The sequence below is a fragment of the Solanum stenotomum genome, chromosome 6 (assembly GCF_019186545.1).
Source record: "Solanum stenotomum isolate F172 chromosome 6, ASM1918654v1, whole genome shotgun sequence".
In the NCBI taxonomy this organism is placed as follows: Eukaryota; Viridiplantae; Streptophyta; class Magnoliopsida; order Solanales; family Solanaceae; genus Solanum; species Solanum stenotomum.
In genome coordinates this window covers 24,597,120-24,619,964 of record NC_064287.1, presented here as the reverse complement: position 1 = coordinate 24,619,964, position 22,845 = coordinate 24,597,120, and the positions used below count along the sequence as shown (strand labels likewise).

Here is a 22,845-nt window from a genome sequence, read left to right as displayed (position 1 = left end):
GTTAACTACTAATTCTAATTACGCAATAAATAAAAGTAACTAATTGTGAACGAATTTAACATGATGTTTCAAGCAAGTAAAAGACAATTCCAGGGCTGCAACATGTAATGAACCTCATGTATCATATTCTCGACTTAGAACTAATTTTAGTTGTCAAGTTACTGGTTTACAGGGTTAATTGTATGAGTCGGGTATCAAACCTCTAGTCGCCTACCCAGTTAGATATCTAACTACATCGTTGAGTGGGGATAAACAAGCCTAACTGGCGAGCATTTATATTTCATCTTGTTTCGTAACCAAACAAGTTGTTCGTCCTGGCGTCACTCCTGAACACAAATCACCTCAATTAAATGTGTCGATCGAGCTCTCTATATTCTTTGATCTATCTAACCCCTCCTCTCTCGATTTTAAGATTAGACAATAGATTTATCTTATGGTGATCAAGCATAAAATACTAAAAGAAGAATATAGTAATAACTTATAATAACAACCAAGAATAAATTCATAGACCTTAAATAATCAACAAACAATTCATAGCTACAACTCCTGAACAAGAACGTTTAGCCACTCATACTATTAGAAAACCACAAAATTTAATTGTTCATGCGATTTTCGAAAAATAGAAGAGTTAGAAGATCGAAACCTATTACAAACGATGAAATTTGCTCTTGCACACCAATAAAAAGTCGAACCCTAACAATGGAGCCCTATGGGTCTATTTATAAGAGTTGGAAAAATTGGAGTCAAAGTCTACTTCACTTAGGAATCCTATTTAATCATGTTTATGTTGGAAAAGACTAAACAAGGGTGGGGCTTCGCACCTCCCATCGTGCCCAGTGTGGCGCTCTGATATGTCCACCTTGGCGCGCCGTGCCTAGCAGAGCGCCAGTCAGAGTGGTTGATTTTTCCCTTGGCGCGTCGCCTCTCTCAGCGCGCCTAAAAGGCGTTCTAGTAATTCAGGTGTTGGCGCGTCGCGCCTAGCAGTACGCCTAAAAATCCTCTCTGAAATTCTACCAGTGGCGCGCCAGTGCGCCAGCCACACTGGTGGTTCCTGCCTTAGTCATTTTTTCTCTTCTCCTCAATGCTTCTTCTTCTCCAAATCAACTCCAATTCCCTCAAAAATTCCTGAAACAACTAATCATATATTTTAGTGCACAATCATCACAAATTTAACCAAATCAAGTTAATAGTCTTAGATCATTCTTCAATTCAAACCAAACATGGGCAAATATCGACAACGTAGGCATATAAATACGCCTAAGATCAATATACAAAAGATCAATTGTATAATTTGTATAAAGCAAGAAAAAGCGAAAGACAAAAGAAAATTGGGCAAGAGAAGATCGTATATGTATAATCATAAGTGTATAGGACGAAAAACATATGCATTTGTATTTGTATATACAATTTTCTCTCTCTTTATACAAACACAAACGCAATGTATACATTTGTGTTTATATAAAGTGAGAGTGGCGAGTAAGATCTGGGAAAGTGGCGAGTAAGATCTGGGAGAGGGGAGAGAGCAGAACGAAAATATATGTATATATATAATTTTCTCTCGCTTTATATAAACACAAACGCATTTTATACATTTGTGTTTGTATAAAAGTGAGAGAGGTGAGGGAGACTGCCTGCGAGAACGAGAGTGGCTAGAGAGATTCACCAGGAGAGAGGCGAAATAGCAATAGTTTTCTATGGGGAACAATTAAATCAAAATATGTTTATAGCATTTAATTTGAATTAATAGTTTGTTATCGTAAACTTGGGCCCTAGCCAAAATTTCTAACTATTAGCCTGGTAGGCCAATTTCCTTCATCCTGTCCTAAATTCTAAAATTGCCAAAAATGAGCTTTGGCACAATTCTCAAAATTTGCTGCTGGTAATCAATTTTGGATTTGGGCCCAACCTGTCCTAACTAACATAACCTGCATGGATGAGGCCATGTCTTAGCCCATTTTCGATTTGTATAGCTGATGTATACACCACATATACAACTTGTGTTTGGACTCCCGAACCTGTATTTCGAAGTAAACCTTGTACTTATGCATGTTTCAACTGGTATATCAATATGTTCACCATGTATACTAACAGGTATACCAGCCCTTTTTGGACTTGAAAATTCAATTCTCAGCCTTGTACTGCTTCCACGACACCTGTTCATCGGCATCTATATTCATACGTCAATTCCATTTGAAAGGGGGGAGACTCGGAAAGAATGTATTTGGGCCTTGATGACCCTCTCGAAATGCAAGGAGAAGAAGAAGAGTCCATCATAGACTCAAAGCAAGTTCACATGAGGCAAAGAGAAAGTGGAAACAAGAATTAGAAAATCAAGTAAATAAGCATCAGACAATATATCACAAAATCCAAAACACTAAATTGAATTTAAAAGGGATGAATACCAAGCTTAAGAAAGTATATATTAACAGTGGACTTAGCTTAAAATCAGAAGCATAAGTAGCAACACTTGTCAGTTAACACACATAAATCTATATCACATATTATTGGGATAAAAAAAAAAAGATTGCTTCCTCTATATAAGGTGACTGGACAAATCACATAACGTAGCAAAAGATGAGATTCAACATAAAAGTAAGGTCTTTTGGATAAATCAACTAAGTTTGAAATCCAAACTAAGCTAAAGGTGTTCCCACATCACCATTTTAAATAAGCAAGCATACTGTTATCAGAGTTTTAAGAATGAAATCACATTGAAACGAATTTGTATTTTATGAGGAGGTGAACATGTTGGGAAAAGCAAGGCACTAACAAGAGTGTCAGACAGGATAGCAGCGGAATAATATCCAAATCTAAACTTTCACTTTCAATTTGAATCAAGAGAAGACAAACCAAATCAAGCAATATGAAGAATGGACAGCAAGTATATCAACCAAACTAAAGCAATAAGACAAGAATAAACCAATCACACAAGACACAGAGATTTACGTGGAAAACCCTTCGATGTGAAAAGTAAAAAACCACAGGACCAAAAGCTCCACTATAAACACCAATAGTTACAAAATTGTTCTCCAAAATTGGCCACAAAACAAGTGCCAAACAACGAGCAACAACAAAACAAGATTGCACCAAAACTAGAGAATTAAAGGAGAGATTTCTCCCAAAAAGAGCTATTGTTCACGCCCCAAGATTTCATCCAAATCTGATCTCCACCGTTGCATTGCAAGAACCAGATGCTGAGAACTCCCAGTTCAAATATGATCACAATGCAACGGTTATTAAAGCGGTAAACAATGTCTGAATCAGACTGCCTGAGCAGAAAATTTCCAGAAGCAAAAAGTGATTTTTCTCTTTTTCTCTCAATCTCTAAAACGAATCTCTCTTGATTTTTCTCTCGTGTTTCTGAAAATAAGACCAAATAAGTCTTATATATGCCACATAATATTGGGGTTATGGGCTAAAGTGGGCTGGTTCTAATAAGACTTTTATTTATCCACATAGAAAGGGAAAAAAGATCCTAAACCCAACAATTCTCCCTCTCACAACTATGTGGAGGAGACTGCCATTCCGGCGATCATGCAATAATCCTCAAACTTCCCTCTTGGCAAAGCTTTAGTCATCATGTCGGAACCATTATCATTGGTATAGATCTTATCAAGTTCAAGAAACTTAGAATCCAACACATCTCAAATCCAATGATACCTCACATCAATGTATTTAGACCGACCATGAAATGTAGAATTCTTGCCAAGATGAATAGCAGTTTAACTGTCACAATAAAGCACATACCTCTCCTGAGCACAACCAAGTTCCCCCAAAAATCTCTTCATCCAGATCAACTCTTTGCAAGCTTCAACTACAGCAATAAGTTCAGCCTCTGTAATAGATAAAGCAACACATTTTTGCAACCTAGATTACCAAGACACAGCTCCCCCTGCAAAAGTAATCAAGTAGCCTGAAGTAGACTTACGAGTATCAACATCACCAGCCATGTCTGAATCACTGTAACCACAAAGAATAGGCTTCCCTGTACCAAAACACAAACTCAAACTAGAAGTTCCACAAAGATATCTCATCATCCACTTTACAGCATTCCAATGCTCTATTCTTGGATTAGAAAGAAAATGGCTAACAATACTAACAACATGAGCAATATCTGATCTTGTACACACCACTGCATACATCAAACTACAAACAGCTGAAGCATAAGGAACTTTCTTCATATCTTCCTTCTCACCATCACTGGAAGGACAATGTCTAGTACTCAATTTGAAGCGCATATCTAAAGGAGTATTGACAACCTTAGTTTTGTCCATGTTGAATCTACAAAGTACTTTCTGAATATACTTCTCTTGTGACAACCATAACTTCTTGGTATCTCTATCACGGACAATCTGCATGCCAAGAATCTGTTTTGCTGGTCCCAAGTCTTTCATAGCAAAAGACTTAATTTAACTCTTGTTTCAACTCTTTAATCTTGCAAGCATTATGACCAACAACAAGCATGTCATCAACATAAAGCAAAACGATAATAAAATCACCATCAGAGAATTTTTGCACAAAAACACAATGGTCTGAAGAAGTCTTCTTGAAGCCCCGCTGACTCATAAAAGAACCAAACTTCATGTACCATTGCCTAGGAGCTTGTTTTAAACCATACAAGCTCTTCTTCAATTTGCAAACATAATTCTCTTTTCCCTTGACTTCAAAGCATTTGAACTGCTCCATATAAATTTCTTCATCCAAGTCACCATGGAGAAAAGCAGTTTTAACATCCATCTGTTCAACCCACTACAAGAAACATCATTTTTTGTGACGACCTTTTGTGGCGACACATTTAGTTGCAACAAAATATAAGGTTTTTGTGGCGACCTCTTATGGTTGCCACAAAAGCTTAAAGTTTTAGGGGCGACCCGTGTAGTTGCTACTATAAATAAGACATACAGTGGCGACTTTGGTTAGATCGCTACAAAATGTTCTATTTTTTTTCTATTGAATCATGGAAGAAAACATAGTTGTGGCGATTTTTATAGTCGCTCCTAAAGATACATTTTGTGGCGACTTCGTCGCCACTAAAAGTTATCTCTTGCAACAAGTTTTTGGTCGCCACTAAACGCATCTTTTTTGCAATAACAACTAATTATTTTCTTTGATATATAGTCTAATTAGTCTATAGATCAATTCTTATTAAAATTTTAAAGATGTTTTATATGTAATTTTGTTTTTTTATTAATAGTTATAAAGATGTATTTGTGATAAATAAATATTTATTATTACATAAATCTAATCACATATTTTAAATAAGTATTCACAAGTACATGGAGTAATTTGATATGTCCAATAATATTTACTCTACGTACTACACATGTAACTAGTTTAACAACAACATCTTTCATTAAGTTTTGAAATATATATAAAAGTAAATATCAATGATGATAATAAAAATACCCTCTATTGATCGCACCTATTATTTTCGTTCTCATTTAATTAATTAATGAAGTTTCTTTAATATCATAAAGGTGAAACAAATATTTACGAAAAGCTAAGATACTTTATATATATATATATATTATTAATTTTGAAAATTAATTTACCTCAAAAATAAAAAATAAAAATTAGTCAAGCATGTATTTTATTTTGTCAAAATAAAGGTCATTTATGATTTAATAACTATAATTAATCTATTTTTGTAAATAGTAATTTTACTCTATTAAATTTTAAAGCTTAATTAATTAATTATCTCCTTTTCATTGCAAAATCGTATTTATTTGACCACATTTTAGATGTTATATTTATAATGCCACAATTTCTCAACTCCCACAATCACTTCTAAAATACCCAACCCAAACATAAGCCTTTAAACCTCCAAACCCTTTCTACTTCTTCATTTTCACACCATTAGCAAACAAAGCAGCCCCAATTTCACTCTTGATGATGTCGTCTCCTTTGAAATCCTATCCATGTTACCACCCAGATCTAGGAAAACCCAAATGAAAACTCACCAAGTACGATGAAGGACTTGTCAAAAGTTGTATTTCTTCATACGCATCTTACGAACTTTGGTTGTCCAAAAGCTTGTTTCGACGGACGATCTCAAAATGGTATTTCTTCACTTTCGTTTTTACCTTTTAAACACTTCATTTTGAATTTTCGTACAAAACTTCTACTGGAAGAGTTTTTCTGAACGGATTTATAAGTCTAGATCTGCCCCAAATTGATTGTTTTTTATTCGAATCCTAGAATTGTGTATTATTTTCATTCCAAACAACAATTTCTAAGGTCAAGAACAATGTTATTACAGAGTGGGCACAAAAAATTGTCTGACCTAAAAATCTTGTACTCTTTCTTTAATTTTCTTTCATGTATACAATTCGAGATTTGCTGTGGGGATGATCATCAAGCTCGGTCTATCAATTCGGTGCCCTAGAGAGGTAATCTTATCCCCTTTTCAATTTGTTTACTTATATATTTTTTGTTTATATTTCAGTATTAGAATAGTTTAAGCTTCATGTTTGCATTGTTTCACTTCTGTTTAGGGGTAATTTACATCTCGTCTTAGTAGTTTTAGTTCTTCATATTATATGTGAGTCTAAATTAGCGTACCTTAGTTTAGTTTAGTCGTTGTTTGAGTTACATAAGTAATGTTACTCCTGTTTTAGTGTTATTATGCTCATTTCTATCAGTTTCCATTTCATGTAGATTAACTTAATTATAATCTTGTTTGAGTTATTTAACCAATTTTCCTTTTTATGAAAGCATGAGGGTAGCTATTAATATGTTCTCCCTTTGTTTCCTTTCTTTAGCCTATTGTTAATTCCTATGTTAGCAGTAGTTGTAGGTCAAACAAAATCATTTTTAAGAAATGAAAACTTTATGTCTTGCCTTCTTTAATCGAAAATAGAGCTAAGTATGATCAAATTGTCCCTTTTCGTTCTGAATTTAGATTAAATATTAAGTCATTGTTGTTGAGTAATGTTCATGATGTTGACTAGTTGGTTAATACTTAAAGGTTCAACATGTTTGGTATTTAAAGTTGTGAGGCTACAAATAGGTGTTTGTCCCTTTAAAATTCATTTTTCTTTAAAATATAAGATTCTTCCTAAGTCATATTCAGCTCATATATTGGGTTAATCTTGAGACAATTTTAGCCTCTTAAATAATTTTAAAACCTGCTTTCTTCTTTTTTCCGACTCAAATTTGTTTCTCGTCTTTAATTTTATTTTCTTTGATATGTTTAGTTCTACGTTCGGTTTCTCCCCTTTATTTAACAAGGTCGTTTGGAAATTTTTATTCAAGATGTTTTTAAAATGAAGTTGATTTAATTGTTCTTAAATCTGAAATTTCTCACTTCTAAAACATAGTTCTTCTAGTTCTTAAGAAGACCAACTTGTCATTAAAAAAATTATTGCAGTTTTTCTTTTCTTACAAAATCTGAATTCTGATGTTTAAAACATAAAAGTTTTACTTGTGCTTATATTTTACTCTCATAAAGTTGAGTATTATGGGTGATTGTTTGTTAAAGCATTCACCATGTGTAAAATCTATTTCAAATGCTTATGTTGTTTTAAGTTTGTTTCCACATCTCTTTGTTTTTGTTTTAAATAAGTGTCATTGTCAATGTTTATCTTGATAGTCATTGGTGATCACTCATATTCTTGTAGCTGTTGCTATTATAATTACATCATTTTTTGAGTTTGTTTAAAGGAAAAATATGTTAATATGTAGCTTATCTTATTGTTGAAATGAGAATAATCCATCATGAGACAAAGGAAGGAATAGAGGACATCATTAATTTGTCTATATCTTATATTAATCTTCTAAGAGGTTTCAACATAAAGACTAGGTCTTGTTTAGCATGTTTTTGGAATTGAATTCGATATTTTTAAGCAGGCAAAACAACCTGTTTCTTTTGTTTAAATTGGGTCGTTCAAATTTTGTTTTCCTCTTGAAATCAAGAACTAGTTTTGTATCCTTTAATGTTAAGATGAGGATTCCATTATGATAATTCTTCATTCGGCAATATCAATTTTTCTGCATATGTAAAACTTTGACACTTTTTAAGATCTGTGCTTAGTATACTAGGATGAACTTATAATTTGATATGTATAGGAGAAGTGATTCACATATTATAATAGTTGTTGCTTCACAGACACTACAACATTAATCCTTGAGTTACTTTTATATCAAATACCTTCTTGTCGCCATCGATTGTAATCTCTGATTTGTATCGTAGAAAAAATATGATTGTCGTGCAATGTTGTTGGAAACAGTGGCAGGTGTACCTTGAATGGTGGGAGAGATGTTGTTCATGCTCTGAAATAACGGTCTGATAGTAGTTCTTGATTTTTTTTTGTAGGTAGTAGCTGTTCTGTTCGAAGTATGCATAAAAACTAATGATGCACCTTTCTATGGAACAATATAAAGGAGTAACACTTGCTGAAGGGCTGAGAGGTTGTTACTTGCATTCAAGGTGGAATTTATTTTAGACAAGGAACATTTTTTTATGTTTAATGTGCTTTTCATGTGTATGCACAATTACTCTATGCTATGAGTTATGAAATTTTCCAGTATCATTGTTTGGGAAATATCTCTAGTTGTCACTTTTATTTTCAATAGGTTGTTGACTTGTGTAATGCAATTGTGCAAGTATAATTAAAAATATTGTGGCTGCATATTTTTTTTTCAAAACAAAAAGGGTATTTGTGGCGACTAAGGTCGTCACTAATATTCAGTTATTATGGCGAAGTTACTTGCCACTAAAACTATAATAGTTATAGTGGCGGAAAACAAGTCGCCTCTAATATTCAGTTATTGTGGCGAAGTTACTTGCCACTAAAACTATAATAGTTATAGTGGCGGAAACAAGTCGCCTTTAAATGTCATCCTCCTATGGATATTTGCTTACCTTTAGAGGCGATTATGTCGCCACTATATATGCACTTTTTGTGGCGACATCAATTGTCGTCACTAATAACTTTTAGTTATGGAAGTACTTGCCACGGCCATAAGGTCGCCACTATATGTGTTTAGCAGTGACTTTTTAGCCTTTTGTAGCGACTTTTGGTGCCACAATATGTCAGATTTCTTGTAGTGACCTCTAAATCCAGACTTGCAGCCAAGCCTAGAACCACACGGATGGATGACATCTTCACAACTGGAGAGAATATGTCATCAAAATTAATTCCCTTTTTCTGGCTAAAACCCTTCACAACTAATTTGGCCTTTACCATGGAACTGGGCTACCATCTTCATGTTTTACCCTAAAAACCCACTTGTTTTTCAAAGCTTTTCGATCTTTAGGTAACATAACCAAATCAAAGGTATGATTATCATGTAGAGACTTTATTTTATCTTCCATAGCATCAAACCACCTTTCTTTTTCTTCACTTTCCATGGCCTCATCAAGACTCTTTGGTTCTCCCCTATCAGTCAAGAGTACATACTCATTGGAAGAATAATGAGATGAAGGTATTTTCTCTCCAGTAGATCTTCTGAGAGAACTTTCCGGAGCATTAATAATAGTTGGTTGTTGACCAACCACATCGTCTTGCACTGGAGCATCAGCGGCATACTGGTCATTCTGAATATGATCACCATCTTCAATATCAACTTGATTTTCATCATTTTGAAGATTTTCACCTGGTGGAATAGTCAAAGGCATTGATCAACACCAACTAGGATGTCACTACTCTGAGAATCAACTTTGTCAAGATCTTCAATTGTTTGGTCTTCAAAGAACACAACATCATAACTTCTAAAAAGTTTTTTCTCAACTAGATCAAAGAAACGATAGCCAAATTCATCTTGACCATAACCAACAAAGATACATTGCCTAGTTTTAACATCTAACTTTGGCCTTTCATCCTTAGGAACATGCACAAAGGCTTTACACCCAAAAACTTTAAGATGATCATAAGAAACATTCTTACCAAACCAAACTTTGGCAGGGACATCACCATTCAAAGCAACATTAGGAAATAAATTGATAACATATGCAACAATATTAAGTGTTTTTGCCTAAAAGGAATCTGGTAGCTTAGCATCTGAAAGCATACATCTAACTCTCTCAACAAGAGTTCTATTCATCCTCTCTGCCAAACCATTTAGCTGAGGAGTCTTTAAAGGAGTTTTATGATGCCTAATACCCTGGTCTCTGCAATATCTATCAAAAGGGCCAATATACTCACCACCATTATCAGAAGAATGCATTTCAATTTCTTCCATGTCTGTCTCTCAACCAAGGTCTGAAAACTCTTGAACACATCAAGTACCTGATCCTTGGACTTCAAAGAGAATACCCAGAGTTTGCAAGAATAATCATCAATAAAAGTCACAAATAAAGTGCACCACCATGAGACATTACCTTAAAAAGACTGCACAAATCAGAATGTACCAACTCCAGCAAATTAAGCTTTCTTGAAGGCGGATGACTCTGAAAAGAAACTCTCTTCTATTTATCCGCTAAGCAATGAACGCACTTGTTCAACTTTGCTTGTTTCACTCCAGAAAGTAAATTCTTCTTAGCCAAATTGTTCATCCCCTTCTCACTCATATGACTCAGTCTTCTATGCCATAACAATGATGAAGTATCATTCTCCACCAAATTTACCGAGCCTCTAAAAATGGAGCCCTGGAAAACATATAAGTTAGACAACTTGTCACCACGAGCTACAACCATCGAACCTCTAGTAAACTTCCACTGGTCAGCACCAAGGGTATTAACATAACCCTCATCATCAAGGTATCCCACTGAAATCAAATTCAAGCGAACATCTGGAGCATGTTTGACATTATTGAGAACTAGTTTGGAACCCTTATTACTCTCCAAACAAACTGTCCCAATACCAAGAACTGCAGCCTCATGATTATTACTCATTTTCAACATTCCAAAATTACCAGGAGTATAAGAAGAAAATAATTCCTTTATGGGCATGACATGAAAAGTAGCACCAGAATCCACAAATCAGCTAGACTCATCACGAACAAGATTGACGGCATTTTCATCACAAGAAACAAGAATATCATCATTAGCAACAACAGCAACACGATTTTCATTGTCACTTTCTTTCTTTTTTTGTCTCATATCTCACTTGTACTTAAAACAATATTTCTTGATATGCCCATTCTTGTGGCAATAGTCACATGTAACAATCTTGTATTTAGACTTTGACTTACCTCTACTTTTATCTATGTCACTCTGACCTCTGAACTTGTTTCTCCCCCTATCTTCAGTAACCAAAACATCGGAGTGTAAAGTAGAAGAAGTTGAGCATTGAGATCCTCTTCTCATATCTTCATTCAAGACACCATTCTTAGCATATTCCATGGTCACCACACCACTGCGAACAGAATTAGTCAAAGAAACTCAAAGAGTTTCAAAAGAGTCTGGCAGAGTATTAATGTAACGACCTGATTTCGTCGTTAGGGAAAAGTCAATAAAGAAAGAATTGGGGCCAAAAAACTTTTTCGTAGTAACTTGGAATTTCCCAATCTAGTCCAAATTTGGATGAAATTGGAGTCATTAAGGTGTAGGGAAATCTGGTAATTAATGAGAGATCTAATTATGATTTATACCACATAAGTAGATATCTAAGATGTTAAGGAACCCGTACGACTTTACGGAATCGAATTTGGGCGAGTAGAACTCCCGAAAATAATCTTACCGTGAACGGGTAACATTCTATCTCCGTGTAGGCCGCCAGAGCGGGGCCACTATAGCGGGATGGGTCCGCCATGGCGGGCCAAACACAACTTAAAGTCATTAATAAACCTCTAAATGACCTTATTTGGCACTTTTTGATTTTTTAGAGCTAAGGAGACGACCCCATGCGATTTCTTGACTGTTTTTCACCATTCTTGAGGCTAAAGGTAAGGTTTTAACTCCCTAAATCCATTTTTCGATCTGTAGAACGTAATCTAGTGGGTCATTATCAATGAGGGAGGGTTTTGATATAGAATTTATGGTGTAAAAACCTTAAATTGGGTAGTAGGATCTTGGGTTTGGTTTAGGGTTATTGGGTTTGTTATAATCCGGATATTTAGACCATTGATTGTTGATCCTTGCATATAAATTGTTGTTTATAGACCTAGAACAAGCGAAAAGAATTCGGAAAGGGGAGATTCAAGTGCCTTAGAGGATTCAAGCTTGGATTTGAGGTAGGTGATGGTTGTGATTCTATGATTGTGTGATGTATGTTTGTTCTTGCTTCATTATGATACGTGTATGTATGTGAATGTTGTAATGTTGATCACACTTGTTGTAAATGAGATAGATAATTGATGAATGTCATGAAATCTTGACTTAAATGTATGATCTTGATGATATACTTGTGATTGTGATTGTGGTGTGTGAATGGGATTGGTTGCCACGTTCCGCATAACTAACTTGGATCGGTTGCCACGTTTTGGTATAACTATGGGATTGGTTGTCACATTCCGGCATAAATATGGGATCGGTTGTCACGTTCTGACATGCTAACTGTTTAGGTTTGGGTTCCGCGAGGAGACCAATTACTTGTTATATATTGGCTTATTGTTGTGAACATGATTATGAACTATGACTTATGACTTCTCAAAGAGTTCTACTTAGTGTGAGTGGGGGTATGGGACTTCATTCATGCATTGCACAAGTGGACTTTAAGAGTGGTTATGGTGTGATTCTCTTATTGAAGCATGTGAAATTGTACGTTGCTCGTAAATAATAATTGATATTGTATATGTTCGGTGTATGCATGTTTATAATGTTGTAATGACTTACATATGTTCACTTAGTGGGATAGCCGTGTGACCCTACAGTACACGATGGTTGTGTACTGATACTGCACTTGCTCTTATTTTTTGTTGAGTACAGGGCATCTTTCGGCAGCTATTGATGTACCTCAGCTATGTGACTATTAACCGTGACCGGATTCAAGGATGAGCCAGTTCTTTCAGGCTTCCATGGATCTCTCTTGTTAAAGTCCACTCTTTCGGACTCAGACTATTGGTTAAGTTGTTGTTTAGTTTTAGGGTTGTACCCCTTGTTCTTAGACTTGTTGTTAGTAGAGTTTTGGTACATTGACTTTCAGGTTCTAGGCTTTATTCTTCCGCAATAGTTGTTAATTGTTTGTTAAACCTTTGAAGTTTATGGGAACTTCGCTATTTAGTTTATTTAACCTGCTTCCGTAGTTTAAATTGTTTGGTTGGGTTGTAGTAATGGTTCTCCCACCGGAGAGTTAGTGTGGGTGTCACCCACTACGGTCTGGATCGTGACAATTAAGAAGCCATAGTCCCTATATTTTTTCATCGAATTTTACATTCATTCCAAATAGCTGGTCAAGAACACCCTGAAAATCATTAATATGATCAGAAATAGGAGTGCCCTCTTTATACCTGATATTCATCAATTGTTTCAATAGAAATAACTTATTGTTGCCAGTCTTCGAAGCATAAAGCGTCTCGAGTGTGTCCCTCAAACTTCTGGCATGTGTCTCATTTACAATGTGATTTTGAACATTATCTTCAACTCATTGTCTAATATAGCCACAAACCTGCAAGTGCTCAAATTTCCATTCCTCATTCGTCATGGACTAGGTTTTATTAGAGGTAAACACAGGTAAATGCATTTTATTGACAAAAACAAGATCTTTCATCTTGCCTCTCCAAATATGATAGTTACTACCATTCAAACAAATCATCTTGCTCATATTTGCCTCCATCATTCAAATTAATAATAAACAATAACCAATGCTCTGATACCACTTTGTTGGGAAAGGCAAGGGCACTAACAAGAATGTCAGGATAGCAGCGGAATAATACCCAAATGTAAACTTTCCCTTTCAATTTGAAATAATAGAAGACAAACCAAATCAAGCAACATGAAGATTGGATAGCAAGTATATCAACCAAACTAAAGCAATAAGATAGGAATAAACTAATCATATAAGACATAGAGATTTATGTGGAAAACCCTTCGATGTGAAGAGTAAAAAACCACAGGACCAAAAGCTCCACTATAAATACCAAGAGTTACAAAATTATTCTCCAAAATTGGCCACAAAACAAGCGCCAAACAACGAGCAACAACAAAACAAGATTGCACCAAAATCAGAGAATGAAATGAGAGATTTCACCCAAAAATGAACTACTATTCAAGCCCAAAATTCAAAAGCTACAGAGCTCAAAATCCGATCTCCACCATTGAATTTCAAGAACCTAATTCTAAGAACTTCCAGTTCAAATTGGAGAACGATCCCACAGTTAACGAAGTGGAAAACTCTGTCTGAAGTGGACTGGCTGAGCAGAAAATTTCCAGAAGCAAAAACGAGATTTTTCTCTTTTTCTCTCTATCTCTAAAACGAATCTCTCTTGATTTTTCTCTCTCTTGTGTTTCTGAAAATAAGACTAAATAAGTCTTATATATGCCACATAATAATGGGGTTATGAGATAAAGTCGACTGGTCCTAATAAGACTTTTATTTATCCACATAGAAAGGAAAAAAATATCCTAAACCCAACAGAACATGCTAAAAGACAAACTCATTACTAATTTGTTAGACAATGAAAAGATAGGCATGAAAAGCTATAACTTAGATTTTCTTAAACATGAGAGCTAAGAGTAATGAATGGGAAAAGATGCATTCCTCAATGTGATAGTAATCAAAGGGTCGTCCCAGAATAATCAGCATACTATAACAAATCATACCAGACTACTGGATTCAACAAAAAATTTATTCTCAAAATATACCAAGAAAAGGATATAACAGGACACACAGAGCAAGATGAAAGTGAAAGAAGATGCATATTAGAAACACTCGAATAGACCAAAACATTATCAATACAGTCTTGTATTTTATTAACAGTTTCAGAACCTAAAGCAATGAAATCAAAAATGGAAAGGAATTACCTTCAGGAACTTGGGACGACGAGCTTGAGCACAACTTCCCCCACGATTCCGACGAACGGGAAGGAAACCAAAATCCAGACTCAAGACCCTATGGCTCAGACATTAAGAGCACCGCCTCTTCCACTCCGAGTTTGATTGATAACGAAGGTCGTCTCATTATTGAAGGAAGGACGAATGAGATTGCTCCATCTGTCCCGATTCAAGAATCTTCCTGTACGGAGAGGAGAGGGACGCGGCTCGCTGGGCGATTTCGTTTCTGGAGAAGATGTCGGGGTCATTTTTGGACGCCTTGTATTGTTGTGTATGGGACGGGTATTGGAGGAATTGGATTTGGTCTGGCTTGAATGTTGTTGGGCTGAAGCTACTCATCTTATGTTCTTTAAACTATAACTTACATAAATAAAATAAATTACATCTTATTTCTATTCTTTTTTCTAATTACAATAATATCTTAAAATTTAGGGGATACTAAGCAAATAGCCCTTAGAATGAAAATAATTACAAGCTTATAGCCCATTACTTTCGTAGTCCCTAAATAATTACATGATATACCCTTCAAACAATTGGCTATAGCAAACTAAAAAGTCCTAACAATAAACTTCCAAAACAGCAATTCATGTCACTTCAACAAATTAGAAAACCCAATTTTGATGTCAATCTGCACGTAATTAATTCTTGCCGAATGAGTATTTGGTGTATTTTATATATAAAGGAATGAGCTAATGAAGGGAAAGGGGTATGGGCTGTAAATATTTAGGGGAGAATGGGTATATGAAGAGTTATTTTGGGTTTGGGTATGAGCTTGTAAATATTTTAGATTTGATGGCCCTTTTATGTAGTTTTACCTAAAATTTATACCTTTTCGGATATATTAATTCACCATCTGAATACATTAATTCTAATACAAGAAGAATCTTTCAGTTGTGCTAAAAAGGGAATAAAACTTGAAAATCTAATTAAATCTCATAAATTTCGCTTAAGTTTCTTCTTACTCTCAATCATATAGAGGCAAATCCAGAACGAAGAAATTCAAAATTTCAAATTGCTCCCCCCCCCCCCCCTCGTTCAGTGAAGAAACCTTTTAAATTTGATTCAAAAACTTTTGTCTAAATTTTGGGTTAGCGAGGTGAGTTATGAAGGATACAAAACTGATGGAATAGTTGTTGGACAAACGATTTCCTTTTAAATCTTCAAGTTTATCGAAGATCCTTTCGACTTTGATTCCAGTTGTTTGGATTTGCTATGCATACCCTCTGTTTTTAAATTTTTTAATTTGTATTGATATATAAGTCGTGATACATTACTTATTACAATTTGATACATTACTAGTTTGATGTATATGTAATGTGTTTTTAGATCCCAAAGTTCTACTTTCCATTCTTTCAAAAATATTCTCAATTTTTGAATCAAACTTGTCGACAAATTGTACTGATACAACATGAATATGTCAATATTGTTGAGATATTTCAGAATCTGAGAAAGTGAGGTGAGACATGAACGATACAAAAGTTATGAAATTGTTGTTGGTCAAAATATTGGTTTGTGAATCTCAGTCATTGCAACTGAATTAGAGATCGATGAGTTGAGGAAAATTTTGGAGATCTAATACATTGTTGAGGTGAAGAAACAAGAGTTTGTGCCATTAATATACTGGCTTCTTATCCGACGAAGGAATTATATTTTGTATTATCTCCTTATCCATCTCTGGTCGTTCAACCGCCTCCTCCACCATTCCATCTGCCCCTCTGCACCACTGGTATATAGTTTTTTAATGTGTCATGGTTATAATTTTGTTTGTCGTTTTGATGTGAATATGTAAGTCATGATATATTAGTGATAAATGACGCGTGTGTATTGTAATTTTATATCTATGGATTATGATGTAGTCATTATTTTGTATCTGAATGCAATTTGTATAAAAATGTATCATCATAATATATTGTATATGATACATGTAATAAATGAATTAACAATTGAGATGGATTAGATACATTTTGAATATTGAGCGTGTGTATCACAGATTTATATAAATATATCAAGCTCTTATTATATATATTGTACATATAAATAGCGTAACAATTGAGATATGTAAATTACTTATTTTGATCAAGAAAAAATGTGAATGATATATTATATATATATTATGACACCTAAATATAATTGAATGAAGAGGCCGAAATGGAAGTCTTCCAATTCTAGGCACCTTTACATCCACGTATAGAAACAGACATGTATACATGAGGTTAGGACAAAATTTATTAGAAAAAAGATGAGAAAAAGAAAACGATGATGAAGAAAAAGAAAAGAAAAGAAAATAATATATTTTATTTTTGAAATTATTGAAGGTATTGATAGATCGAAGAAAAGAGGGAATTGTTGTTGGTGTGACTAAAAATAGGGAGAGATTTGTGGAGTGAAATAAGGAAAACATAAACGTTGGTTTTGAGAGTTAGGATTTATGTATCTAACGTTTGGGGGTTTGGGAGAAAATAAAATAAGGAATTTTGGAAAATTTTAGAACTAGTAGGGAATAATGGAAATTATGCAAAAAAAAAGTTTTGTATATAAGTAATTTATCTAAAAAAAAATCCCAGAACAATCTTGATTGAGTGATTTTATGAGAGAAAAGCTCTAAGTTGAGTGACTTTATTGATACAAACCTTGTTTTTAATCATATGTTGTTTTTAATCTTAATCTTGAGGATAAAAACCTTGTTTATTAGAAGTGATTTACCTATCTAAGTTAATTTGCAAGACTCGTAAATTTTGACTATTAAATGATTAAAATTATTAAAAACTATAGAGGAAAGGAGCGCAAAAAGGAGAAAAAGACTCGTAAATATGTTCTTAGTCACATTATTAGAAACTATGGAATTAGCTATAAATTTGTTGATTTCTTCGTATTATTAATGCGCTCTCTATTTTAATATATGTTACATATTTGACTTAATAAAAAATTTAAGTGCCGTTACCGTGTGCAACTTAACTTAGGGGTCATTGTTTAGCAACTTGCAGTCAATCTCACTTTATTTGCATGCTAGCTAAAAGTTCGTTTCACAAATTTTGGGATATATTTTAAACTCAAACTTAATTTGTGATGGTTTAAAAATGTATTTTAATTAAATAATTCTTTCTTTTCCACTCAGAATCATTTGAATTCAAAAAAAATTAGTTGAACCTACAATTTCTTTAAAAAAAAAAATCTAGCATTGGTGTAAACAAAAATTCTACTAAACCCACCAAAAGAAGACGATTTCATTAAATGCACCAAAAATTAAAAGATAAGTGTATTTTTTTTTACACCAAAAGCAAATAAAGGGTGAAATTGAGCTAATTTTGATAATTTGAAGGTAATTTTGGCCATTTTGCCACGTTGGACTATCATGTTAGCGATAAATGGCTTATGTGGACATCCGTTAATTTGGAGGGCATCTGTGGTCAAAAAATAGTCGAACATGGTATTTTTGATACCACAAACAAACAGAGGATAAATGTGCACTATTTCGTATAAGTTCGAGGATATTTTTAACTCTTTTGCTTATGATATTATATGACATAAGAAATTCTTTATTTGTCAAGTTAGATATTTTTTATGACAAGTGATCTTTTAAGAGAATTTTTTAAAATTAAATGATGTTATTGATACAAAATTAAATTTAATAGTTTTACTATATATACTATCATAGTTGAATACTAAAATATTTACTGAAACATAATTTCCTTCTTTCCTTCTAAATTTCTTCTTCAATATTTAGTAATATTAATACATAGTAATATACTATACATAATACATGCATTTTAGCTGACAATTTGTCTCTCTTTGTGTCCCATTGGATTGACTTACATGTTGTTGCTAATTACTTTTCCTTTTTATCTTTTTTTAGTTGTCCTTAATTATTTGTCTATTTTAACAAATTAAGAAAGGATAAAAAAAAATTATTATACCCTCAATTAATTACTTTGAAAAATATTGTTTTTTTTGAAAAGCTTAATTAAGTTTTTAATTTATCTACTTCATAATTAATAGGGATAAAATGGTAAACTCATTATGTTTATCATTGTTTTCTTAATAGATGTGTCAATAAGTGGACAAGTAATTAGGAACAGAGGAAGTATTTCTATAGGGTCAGCAATATCGACATTAAATAAACGAGCATTTCGAGTATATCTTTTACTATTTTGATTTTTTTATACGTTTCAATCCTATAAATTAAGTTGGCAATTCCAATGGTGAAGAATGTGATCTATAAAATCCCTCAACTATTAATCATATATCTTTTTTTTAATCTTAATTATGAGGATAAAAACCTTACTTATAAAAAGTGATTTACCTTTCTAAGTGAATTTTAAAGACTCGTAAATTTTAAATATTAAATGGTTAAAATTACTAAAAACTATAGTGGAAGGGAGCGCAAAAAGGAAAAAATGTTTAACCATATAAAATATCAATTAGGCCAATTGACTTTTCAAGTGGTGGCTAATAAAATGGAATATATTTTGTCTGCTCCCATCTACCTACTACTTCATTCGTCCACCTTTGTTATGTCATATTAAAGATAAAATACTTTTCTTTTTATTTATTTAATTTTTAAAATAAAAATAATTTAATATTTTATTTTTCCTATTAAATATTTTTATTGTTAATCTTTAAATAATATATAACTAACAAAGTAATATAATTTATTTATTACTTTTTTTAAATAAAAATACATCGAATTAAATATGAACGAGTAAAGCTGATATTTCATAACTCCTCAAGAAATGAAAGAAGAAATTAAAAGAGGACATTTTGATCCATCGTCCAATTGTAAAAAGAAAACATAATGCTGCGGTGATGTCCCCACCTACTATCATATGGCCCCACCCAAGTTATGTTTGTTCATACATTCATGCACTATTGTATAGTTAAATAATTTATTAAAGTTCTTTTAAAAATAATTATAAAAGTTGATGGATCTTCTCTCTTTTGTTGATTAAAAAAATATATGCAAATATTTTAAACAACAAATTTCGAAGCTTTGAGGATCAAACTTTTATTTTAGTTTTTCTCTGTATTTGATATCTACATTGAAGGCTGATTAAATTTGAATTTACGTCAGAAAGTTTGAGGGTAATGAGATTTCTAACAAAGACAACGTCATATTCACAGTGACTCAAACACAAGATCTCTAATTAAAAACGAACAAAAATTTACCACTTCACCGTAATCTTATCGGTGAAAATCAAACTTTATCAGTCCCTTGACTTGTCATAAAGAATAACAATGTGAAAGAAAAATCTACAAAGTTTACGTACGGTGGCTACTATACTTCGAATTCAATTTGGAAATTTTATATTTTATATGGTACTGTTCCCTTTATTTTCTTCCTTTTTACCGTCAATTAATTGTTGTTTTTTTCTCAAATTAAGCCCAAAAATAAATAACATGCTCAATCCGGTTATATTAATCTGAATTAAATTTAATATAATTTAAAATAGAATAAATTTTAATCTATTTAATTATTGTCCATTTTAAAATGATTCTCAGGATTTGTCTCGTTAAGGGTGTGTTTAGTACAAAGAAAATGTTTTTCAGAAAGTGTTTTCTGATTTTCTCATGTTTGTTGACTTAAATGTTTTGAAAAAATGTTTTCCAAATCAATTTATTTTGTTCATATTTAAGGAAAATGATTTTTCTTAAAAAATAAGAAAAACATTTTCCAAAATCATTTTGAACCCCACACCTCAATTTTCCATCCTAATTTAAGTCCTGAGTATTGAATCCCGATACTAATCCTAGATCTGACTTCTGATTCAAGACCCAACACTCAATCTTGATTCGAGATCCAACTACCGAGTTTTGGATTGAGTTTGAGTCAGGTCTCATGTTGGATGTTGGGCTCGAGGTCAAATTTCGGGTTGGGTGTTAGGGCTGAGTCTCAAATCGGGTGTCGGGTCGGATCTCGAATTAGGATTCGATCTCGAGTTGGAGTTGGGCTTTTGGGTCTCGAGTCAAGGCCGAGTGTTGGGTCGGGTCTCAAATCGAGTATCAAGGGTTGATAATTTATAGACAAAGATGATAACACCATTAATGGAGCTTGAACATCTTAGTTCTATGCGGAAAAGAAGAACTCTAGAGAGAATAAGAGAGAAGTATATTGAGAGAGTGCAGTTACATTATTCACTCATACAGATTTTGTTAGACTCATAGGACTATTTATAAGCTACTATGTCATAACTAACTTCTGACAGTATTTAACTAACTTACTGACTAGACTAACCATGGTAACTTGCTAACCTTATGCTCTGGTTAACACTCCCCCTCAAGTTCATGGTTCAAACAAGTTCATAACTCCCATATCACTTAGAAGTAGTTGATGTCGTGCCTTGCCCAGACTTTTTGTGAAAAAATCAGCTAGTTGGTCCTTTGTGTGAGTGAACTCTGTTTTGATCAAACCTTGACAAATTCTATGACAATCTATATCTATGTGTTTGGTTCTTTCATGAAAGATGGGATTTGCAGCAATCAGAATTGCAGCTTTACTGTCACACACCATTTTTATTGGGAGTTCAATACTGACTCCAAGTTCCTTGAACAAACCTACAAGCCAAGTTATCTCAGCTGCACAATTGGCCATACTTCTGAATTCAGCTTTTGCTGAGCTTCTGGAAATAGTCTCTTGTTTCTTTGACTTCCAAGAGATCAGGGCACCTCCAAACTTAACTAAGTAACCACAGACCTCTTTGTTTCTAGACAAGCTCCCCAGTCTGAGTCATAATAAGAAAAAAAATTTATTAGAGTCTTATGCTGGCATTAGTAAACCAAGTCCTGGAGCTTCTTTTATGTACCTGACCACCCTAAGTGCTGCTTCCATATGAGATTCTTTGGGGCAGTGCATGTATTGACTCAACACTTGAACTGGAAAAGCTAGATCAGGTCTGGTCATGGTTAGATATAGAAGTCTACCTACCAACCTCTGATATCTATTTGGATCTTGTAATATAGGATCTTCACCTTTATGTGGAAAACACTTATCATATTTTACAGAAGTTAATTTCTGATTTTGTTCAAGTGGAGTACCTGCAGGTTTGGCTCCCCCTAGGCCACATTCAGCTATTTATTCCAGTGCATACTTCTTTTGAGACAAATGAATGCCTTTACTAGACCTTGCCACTTCAATGCCTAGGAAGAACTTGAGTTCCCCTAAATCTTTCATCTTGAATTGCCTTTTCAGATCACTCCTAGTATTATTTATAAGACTTTGATTACTGCAGTGATCAATAGATCATCTACATAGACAAACACAATGATTAGGGCACCTGCAACTTGTTTGATGAATAGGGAGTAGTCATAGTGACTCTGATGAAGCCCCAAGGACACCAAGGATTCAGTTAGCTTCAAGTTCCACTGCCTAGGAGCCTGTTTAAGACCATATAGGGACTTGTGTAGTTTGCAGACCTTAGTAGTAAGCTCCCCCTATCTAGCAAACCCAGCCGAAATATACATGTACACCTCTTCCACAAGATCACCATTGAGAAAGGCATTATGAACATCCATCTGATGAATGCACCACCCTTTGGAAGCAGCCAAGGCTATAATTGTTCGGACAATGACCATTTTGACAATAGGACTAAAGGTTTCACCATAATCTAAGCCTTCCTGCTGACTAAACCCCTTAGCAACCAGCCTTGCCTTCAGCCTCTTAACCTCACATGTGGCCTTATACTTCACCTTGTACACCCACTTCCAGCCAATAGGTTTCTTACCAGGAGGGAAATTTACCAAAGTCTAAGTGTTGTTGTCTTCCAAGGCAGCAATCTCTAAGTTCATGGCATGAACCCACTGAGGGTCAAGAGCAGCCTCTTTGTATAAAGAAGGTTCAGTGATAGCTGAGTATGCAGATATAATGGAAGAATAGGAAGGGGAGAGGTGTGTATATGACATGTAATTGGACAAGGGAAAGGAACATGTGGTGCTTTTAGATTTAGTGACAAAATTTTGAAGCCAAAGGGGTGGTTTACTAT

At 33.9% G+C, this 22,845-nt stretch overlaps 1 protein-coding gene and 1 long non-coding RNA gene across 2 annotated transcripts in view; one reads left to right on the top strand and one right to left on the bottom strand.

Moving 5' to 3' along the window:
• LOC125867126 (probable protein S-acyltransferase 19) overlaps window positions 1-22,845 on the bottom strand; it is a 1,047,372-nt gene that overhangs the window by 402,191 nt on the left and 622,336 nt on the right. The gene's annotated exons all lie outside the window — the stretch shown is intronic.
• LOC125867146 (uncharacterized) lies at window positions 5,787-8,543 on the top strand. The gene is made up of 3 exons (XR_007446614.1): window positions 5,787-6,059; window positions 6,360-6,389; window positions 8,315-8,543. It is a non-coding gene; the product is annotated as an uncharacterized LOC125867146 (long non-coding RNA).